An 8,870-nucleotide genomic window follows, 5' to 3' on the forward strand; every position below is an offset into this window, starting at 1 on the left:
CTTAACTCCCCCACTATACCACATACTAAAGACTATACCACCTCCTAAGAGCTCCAGAAGCTGGGGCCACACCATCAACATTACAGACTTTTGGAGAGCAATAAAAATCTCACCTGTAACAAACGGGCATCTATGTTTTAGCTACTGAACAAAATTATTGTGTTAGTCAAAATCCTTTTTATAAATAGTTAAAGGGGTAGAAATTTCAACTACCCCGATTTGACCATTATGCAGTGAATGTATTGAATTAACACACTTTCCCATAAGTTTTCACAATTTAAATATATCTGAGAAAAGACAGTAGTGAATGGAGAGTCAGAGAGGTGGCTATCAGACACAAATGGCTCCAGGAAATAAAGTAACTTCAGCAATGACTAAACATGAAATATGAGAAGAGGAAGTGTTAAAAAAAAATAATTTAAATCGCACCATTTACACAGTCAGATGAGAGGGCGAATTGTCTCTTTACTGCGGCGGCACACCCTGGAGAGCATCTGGGCTCTGCACTGTGTCCTGGGCTCTACTCTCCATACTCACGGCTACATTACTCCCAATAGTTTACGGAAAATTATTACAAACTTAGTGACTGAAACCAGTGCCCATTTATCTTCGTGAGTCCTTTGCAAACAGGGCTTCGGCAAGACAGGAGCTCACTTGAAGGGTTGACTATGAAGAACTCCCTCCAAACTTTTTCAGGTTATTAATAGAACTCATTTTCCTTTGACTAGGGAAGCTTCTTAGATGCTTTATTCAAAATTAGAAGGGAAGAAAGGTGAAAGAACAAGCCAATTAGTAGAGCCTTACACAGCAACATACTCACAGCTATGGCATTATATGCCTGCTGCCATATTCTGTGAGAAAGAGGCCAGTCATGTCATGGGCATCCTACAATGCTCAAGAGAGGATGGCTGTACATGCTCACAAACTGAATGCTCTACCTTAAGGACGTAGGATAAAAAAAAAAGCTGTGTTAATATTGTGAATGGATTATAATTATTAAAATAAATAGTGCTATAAACAGTTGACATAAGTAAGGAAAGTTAATTATTTAAAGCATGCCTTCTTTGTGTATGTGTGTGTGTTCACATGTGTATGTGAGAGTGTCTGTGTAGGTACACAAGGCACACGTGTGTGCATTAACCTAGAAGCCCGATCGTCAGGTGTCATTCATCACGTGTCATCTACCTTAACTTTGAAAACAGGATCTCTCACTTGCCGAAGGAGCACTAATTAGGACTAAGCTGGCTTGCCAGAGAGCCCCAAGAATTCTCCCCTCTCTGTCTTGCTAGTACCTCTGTCACAAGGGTACACCACCACAACCAGGTTTTAACCAGTTCTGGGGTTCAAACTCAAGCCCTCCTGTCTGAACAGCAGCTCTTTCTTGACCAAGCCATATTTTCAGCCCTAAATCATGTCTTCTTAATAAATATTAGTTATCACACATGTTTAATTGACAATTCTGACAAAATGTAATGGCAACCTTCAGGGCAGCTTCAGCAAACTGAAAGTGTTTGTAGCAACAACTCCGTGTTGTACCCATATTCGGCAATGAAGAACATGACTATCTTCATGACTGCATCATTTCATCTCCATTTGACTGACAAGTGGTAAATAAATTATCTGTGATGGGATGTTAAGCTGTAAATGGGCAAACTACTGAAAACTGCAGACTCCGCAAGCTCTTTATGAATGAGCTATTGTGGCTCCTAAAAGTTCTGTATCCAGCAAATATTTATTGTCCATTTACTCTGTGCCAGATGTTATTTAGTTAGTAAAGATACAAAGAGAATCCGGAGTCACTTTCAGATCTGCTTTTGTCTTTAAGTCTTCGTCTAAGAACTTAATTTCAATGCGCTCACACAGCCAAGGTCTAGTCTTAAAATCATACTCTCTTCTTGTTTTGTGGCTTAGCAAGATCTTCATAATTCTAACCAGTCATACATGCTGTTGTGTTTTTTTTTCATTTTGACAAATGATGGATTCATTTTAAAAATCACTGAGTTCAAATTCTTCATTTCTTTGAGTAATAAAATCAAACTATAGATAGGAACTATAAAAGTCATTTCAGTAACTCTTTAACAGTCTTGATATCCCTGACACAACATCATAGCTAACTGTAAGTTCAGTGAACATTAAACATCCTCCTTGATGTGCAACTCCCTCCCTTTTAGGACAGCCCATATTTTCCCACTTGTTAAACTCCCACAACAAACAAAATGTGATGGTACCTGTCCAGTATACAATAGAGAACAAAACATATGTGGTCCTTCCAGTCAAGGTGAGTCAGATTGAAACTTTTTTTTGTTTTGTTTTGTTTTTGTTTTTCGAGACAGGGTTTCTCTGTGGTTTTGGAGCCTGTCCTGGAACTAGCTCTGTAGACCAGGCTGGTCTCGAACTCACAGAGATCCACCTGCCTCTGCCTCCCAAGTGCTGGGATTAAAGGCGTGTGCCACCACCGCCCGGCTTGAAACTTTTTTTTATAAGCTCATAATTCTAAATGCTAATGAGTCTGCTACAGCAAATGATAGAGAAGAACAAAAGACTAACTAAAAAAAGGGGAGGAGATTCTTACAAAATGGCAGTGAAGTCAAATCCTGAGGGATGACAAGAATCCAACCATGTTTACCATGATGCTCCAGGCGACAGCATGCTTGAGGACATACAAGGGGGGTAATGTGTCTAGGGTAGAATGGACGAGTAGGGAAAAATCCCAGAACAAGACTAACGAGCCACTCTTGCTGTTCCCACCAGTCAGTAGTAATTCTCACTTTAGTCCAATAGGGAGAGACATAATCCTGCAGCTTTTGCTCTCCTAAGTTTGATTGTCCTTCCAGGACACCCGTTTAGCATCAGTCTAAACCTTTGACATTAAAAAAAAAAAAAAAAAAGTGGAAATTTAGCTTGAGTAAAGAAGGCCCTTGGAGCAAAGACAGCAATAATCACAAATTAGCTCCTCTCCAAAGACCAAATGTCCAACTAACAATTTTCCAATTCCCACTTCATTCTTTCATGTTATTGTCCTAGTTTTCCTTGAACATTATATTTAGACTTTAGAATTGCCAAGCTCTCTCTTAACTAAACCTCCACACCATCTTAGTCTGGCTTCTTTTAAGAGTACTACCTTGCCCTTGGTGCTCCAAATTCTCATTCTCAACTGGGATCTTCTTGCATTGACTCACTCACTGTACCATGGCAAATCATCTCCAGCCAGTGACCCTCTGCTGCCCTCTTTTGGCCATGATCAGTGTGAGTTACTGACAAGTAACTCAACCCTCCTGCTCCATTCATCTAGCTGACATGGAGGGAAGAAAATTCCACCTTAGTGCAGAACAACTCAGGCACAGAACAATTCCACAAACAGAGAGGAACAATATTTGCACTATATTCCAAATCACCCTGACATTTCAGTTTTTCAAAAAATACAAGTGTGTGCATACACATGCTCGTGTCTGTCTGTGTTACGGATGGAAACATTTCAGTTACAGTACCAATTATTGAAAAAGCATCAGCAGATAAGAAAAATGTATAGTGTTTAAGTAGTACAGCTCAGTCGTGGTTGTATCTACATAAATTTGCAACAATATATTTGAAAATGTGCTTTGATTGAGACATTCTATGATATTTGAGGGGATCACTTAGCTATGACTCAAAGGATAAAGAAAGCTTCAGACCTTGAGTTGTGCTAGGAAAATTGATAGGGGAAGTGTTAGATGGAGTGCAAATGCTGGCATATAGAACTCAACATCGCAAGATCATCCTGCAGAAAATGAGGCAACTTATGTATCTCATGCAATCAGTCCAAACGTAGGGCCTTGTATTATCACATATAGATTATACTGATATCTCAAAGAGCAGGATTCTTTTGGCCAAAGATAACACCCAAAAACCCACAGTAATTCCATCTATAAACAGGCTGAAGCCAAAGTTGAGTGGTAACTTTATCTCATTAAGCTCACAGCATCCAAGGAAAGTATTTCTGATTTGCTATTATTCCCTTTATTACCATCATGTTCTTTCCACTTTGCATACCTTCCCGTTGCTTCTACCCTTTTCCTTTCCACTGTTCCAGCCCCTCAGTTATAAAATTCTTCTCTATCCTTACTCTTTTAAGAAGGTGAAGTCCTTCATGAATATACTAAATCTAGCTGTCTATCGACTTGATTATATTCTTAGGTGAGTGCTTTTTCCCTGAGACCTACAAGCTCAAACTGGAAACAAGGATTTGTGTTTTACTCCTTATTCTTCAGTTTCTCTGCACATCAACTTCAAAGCAACCTCTTCAATTTTCCTTTTATATTTACCAATTATCTAATTCAGACCATCCTCATTCATTTCCAGATATAACCCCTCCAATGGACTCTTCATGTTGAACCTATAGTGACTGTCAAAACATACATCTGACCACATCACCTCCTTGATGTAAAAAAAAGTGACATTTTTAACACTTCTCATTATAAACTCAGCATAAAATTCTACCAAACCAATGAAATTTAAGATATTCTACCAACATGACTCTTCAGTAACTCCAAATGTATCTCCCATTCTCCTCAAGCTTGGGATTTATAGCCATGATAAGCCACTGTATGATACAATTCAAAAGCATAGTGACATATTGTTCTACCCACAGATCAGTGCATTGCTTAGCTCTCATTGGAGAAAGTTCTCCTGGCTGTAGATGTTAATTAACTCAGAGACCCACATCTAGACAATGTGCAGAGAGTGAGAGCCTTGGAGTCCTAAGCTCTAAATGAGATGTCTTTATTAAATTCCTCCCCTCACGGCCCAGGACCCTATGTGGAAGAGGAGGAAGAAAGACTGAAAGAGGCAAAGATGGTGGGCAACATCAAGGAAACAGAGTTTTCCAGACATAACAGGACTGATGCATATACAAAAATCATAGAGGCTGTAAAAACACAGAAGAGCTGCACAAATCTCAGCACAGTAAAGAGAGTGGACACACAGCGCCATCCGTAACCAAGAAGCTATTTGCAATTGATATCTGCTGCGAGAGGGAAAATCAGCTTTCAGCAATGGAGTGGCACTGCGTACAGCAACAACACTCCTGATCAGGCCCCATGTCCAGAAATAGATGACCAACACAAAACAGACTCCATGGTCCTTTTGTGTTCTTTTTGAAGGGCAGAGAAGTCTTTTGGTTTTATTTTTCTTGTTTGTTTAAGGGAGAAAGAACATGAAGTTGGGTAGGGGAAAGTTCGGGGAGTAGTTGGGGGAGAGGTAAGATTATTATCAAAATAAATTATCTGGATTTTTTTAATTAAAAACACAGGATGATGAAAACGAGGCTTTTAATACATGTAGCTAAGACTACAGGAAGTATTTAAGACCACAAAAAGTCTTCCTTATGTATCTGATACAGTCTGACAATATAGCAAGAATGTTTCCAAAATCTAAAACATGTCTTTGAACTCTAGCTGTGTGTGAAAGACAAAACGTCACATCTACATTCAATTTCAGTAGTGAACTCTTTAATTGTAGATGGGGCCACTGGAGAAAAGGGGGGAGAAAATCATTATTAACCAGGCAATCGTGGTTTCACCAGCCCCTCTTTAAATTATGGCAACACTTACACATGATTGGCCCAGAATTTAGGCTGCAATGAAGCATTTCTAATGGCTCAATTCCAAGGCTAATAGAGCCAAGCAACTCCTTGAGGATCTGTGTCCTCCCACTTATAAATCCCCAGATGCTGGAAAGTAACCATTGCTTAACAATATGCCAAGGACTCAGCAGATTCTATCAGCGGATTTCCAACCTGTGGGTTGCCACCCACACAGGAGTCGCATATTAGATACCCTGCATATCAGATATTTACATTATGATTCATAACAGTAGCAGAATTGCAGATATGAAGTAGCAATGAAATAGTTTTATGACTGGGGGTCACCACAACATAAGGAACTGTATTTAAAAGTTGCAACATTAAGAAGGTTAAGAACTGCCATAGAAGGATGAACCCCTGATGCCCAAATTTCCTATAACAATCTGATTTCAAATATTCTTTGTTAAATTATGAAAACCTTCCATAAATTAAAACTTTGACAAAATAGTAATGGAGAGAAGCAAGTGTAAGAGCAATTTTTAAAAAATGGTATGGGCCAGATCCAGAGAAAGGGAAAATTCAGAGGCCATGACATCAAGATATATCATACTCTAACATACCTTTCTATGTGAATAACCTTGAGTGTGTATAACATGTGACTCTCTAAGACAAAATCAATCAGGTTAGATACTACTCTTCAAGAAGGCCGCTTCCTGATGCTCACATCTGAGTACCAGAACTGAAACAAAGAGTCTAGATAGAAACTCCCTTATTGTTCGAAACTTGCTTTAACTTTGAGAGAATGTTGTTTAACTCTTTGGCTTAATGAAAAAAAAAACAATCAAAAAAACAAAAGAGTGAATGATTTACATTTTACAAATAAAGTCATAACAACTTGGGCTATTTTGACCACAGTAAGATGTCTTAAGAAACTGTCACGAATTCACACATTTAACACATACTGAATACCTTGCAATATGTTGAATATAACTTTAGGTGCCGGGGAATATAAATCTAATGAACAAAATACATGACTTTCTTTAAGAAATTTGTATTCCTATAATAGACAGGCAGCACCGATATGCTTGCAAATCAGTACCGTCTAATAATAAACGGCACGCTGAAGATTATTCTTTTCACAGGAAGTCTGCCTGGCTTCTAAGACGGCTGAGCAGGTTCTTCTGTCTACTTCTCGTTCTTCTTTCAAGTAGCACCTTGAAACGTAACCTAGTGATAAACAAAATGCAGTCTGGGACACAGTGGGTGAAAAGGCTGCAAAAGGCAGCTGGGTAGAGCCCATGCCACTATTATCAGCTATTTTTGGAAAGGTGGGAGAATTACCCAGATATCTGGCTCAAGCCAGAAGAAGCAGCTGGAGTAAACACGATAGACTGGCAGGACCTCTCACAGCTATGACGTCACATTTGTCTTCTGGTTAATTTATTAATCTGTCTTCTCCCTTAGTAATCTCCAAAGAAGTCAGAGTAATGTGGGCTTTGCTCTATTTTCCTCCCATGTTTTCGATTCCAGGGAGACCCACTTAGGTGTTGAATGTGAACAAATAAAGGAGATTAGAATGTATGCATGCCGTCCCCAGTTTACCAGGAAAACTCTTCCCCTGACTTGATATTTCCTGTTTCAGTCTATCCTAGTTTTGCTCTTCAATTCACCTGGCTGACTCTAGTCCTTGTGTCTTCCCCATTTCTGGTTCATGCCAGTGTGCAGCAGAATGTTTCCTTGCCTCAGGTTACCTATCACCAACTTCAGGAGGTCTTCGTCCTGGTTTGCTTCTCAATAGACTTAATTACAAGAGCATCTATAAACCTCCCAGGGCCGTCTAATAGACGGCATGCTACAGATTACTCTGTTCACAGGAAGTCTGCCTGGCTTCTTCTAATACGGGCTGACCAGGTTCGGCTGCCTAATTCTCAGTCTTTGGCTGACTGCCTGAGCTCTGCAGAACACCAGCATTGGGCACTGCTGTATGATAGACAGGGGGTTATCCCACTTCTATTTGGCAGGAAGAGGAGCTTCAAGTTTGGCTCTGAATTGAAAATGGATACATTGAGAAGAAACAAGGTCACCACTATTCTCCAGTGTAAAGAGCGATTAAACATTTTCTGTGCATGATTTAGCTCAGGAGTTTGGGTTCTTAACTCTTTAGATCCCAGGACCATATGTGATAATAAAGCTGTGATTTGTTGATAAATAAATCTCTGTGAATTTCACAATTGAGCAGCTATGGTTCCATTTTCATTGTTCATATCTGTGTAAAAGTATGTTTTAAGATAATTTATTGTTTCATATCCTAAATAAAATAAAATAAATAATAGAGAAGAGAAATCATTCAAGAGAGTAAATAAAAAATGCTTTTTATTTTATTTTATTGGTTTTTAGTTTTTTGCTTTTCAAGACAGGGTTTCTCTGAGTAGCCCTGACTGTCCTGGAACTTGTCTATAGACCAGGCTGGACTCAACTCGTGGAAATCTGCCTGCCTTTGCCTCCCGAGTGTTTATATTAAAGGTGTGTGCCTAGGTGAAAGAAATGCAGTTTTAAATAATATGACTATTGACTCAAAACATTTGAGGCTACAAAGTTATAATGGAAATAGTTTGGAGAATATCTGCCATCTTCAGAGACTAAACAATGAAGTAGAATCAGAATATGCCTGTTCATAACAGTCACAAAATAAATACACAATAGTTATATCACCATCCGTCCACCTTAATGCTGCACATAGCCACCATGGGCTAAATATAAAATAATATGAAAGTGAAGATAAGAGAATGTGACCTAACCTGACAGCTGTAAACTAAGAAGCACTGTATATATCAATGTGGCTACATAGAGATTCAGTGAAGAGAATATACTAGATATGTATGCAATTATCAAAATTAAGAGGCAATTCTATACTGCAACATCTACGTTTATCACCTAGACACGTTAAGAGCACTTTGAACACAGGCAGCCAGCCACCTTATGTGCCCATCTCAGTTCAATCACTTAATAAATTGTGTGACCATGTGAAACTTATCTCTCTGAGCCCTGATTTTTACTTAGTTAGCTAATGCCTAGGTGTGATCACGTGATCATTAATTCTTTATTACACTTACTATGGTGTCATGTTTGTGTGTGCATTCTGAGGAAACTAATAAATACACTTACCTTCATTAGAATGTGAAAATATTTCTGAAATTTGTTTGATATTAACACAGCTAAGACAGCTATTCAGTTTCTTTGTGAATATTATTACCTTGTTTCTAAAATTTCTAGCCTCTTATTTTTAAATTGTTTGTGTCATTAAGTTTAA

Source organism: Chionomys nivalis, chromosome 16 (genome assembly GCF_950005125.1).
Source record: "Chionomys nivalis chromosome 16, mChiNiv1.1, whole genome shotgun sequence".
Classification (NCBI taxonomy): domain Eukaryota; kingdom Metazoa; phylum Chordata; class Mammalia; order Rodentia; family Cricetidae; genus Chionomys; species Chionomys nivalis.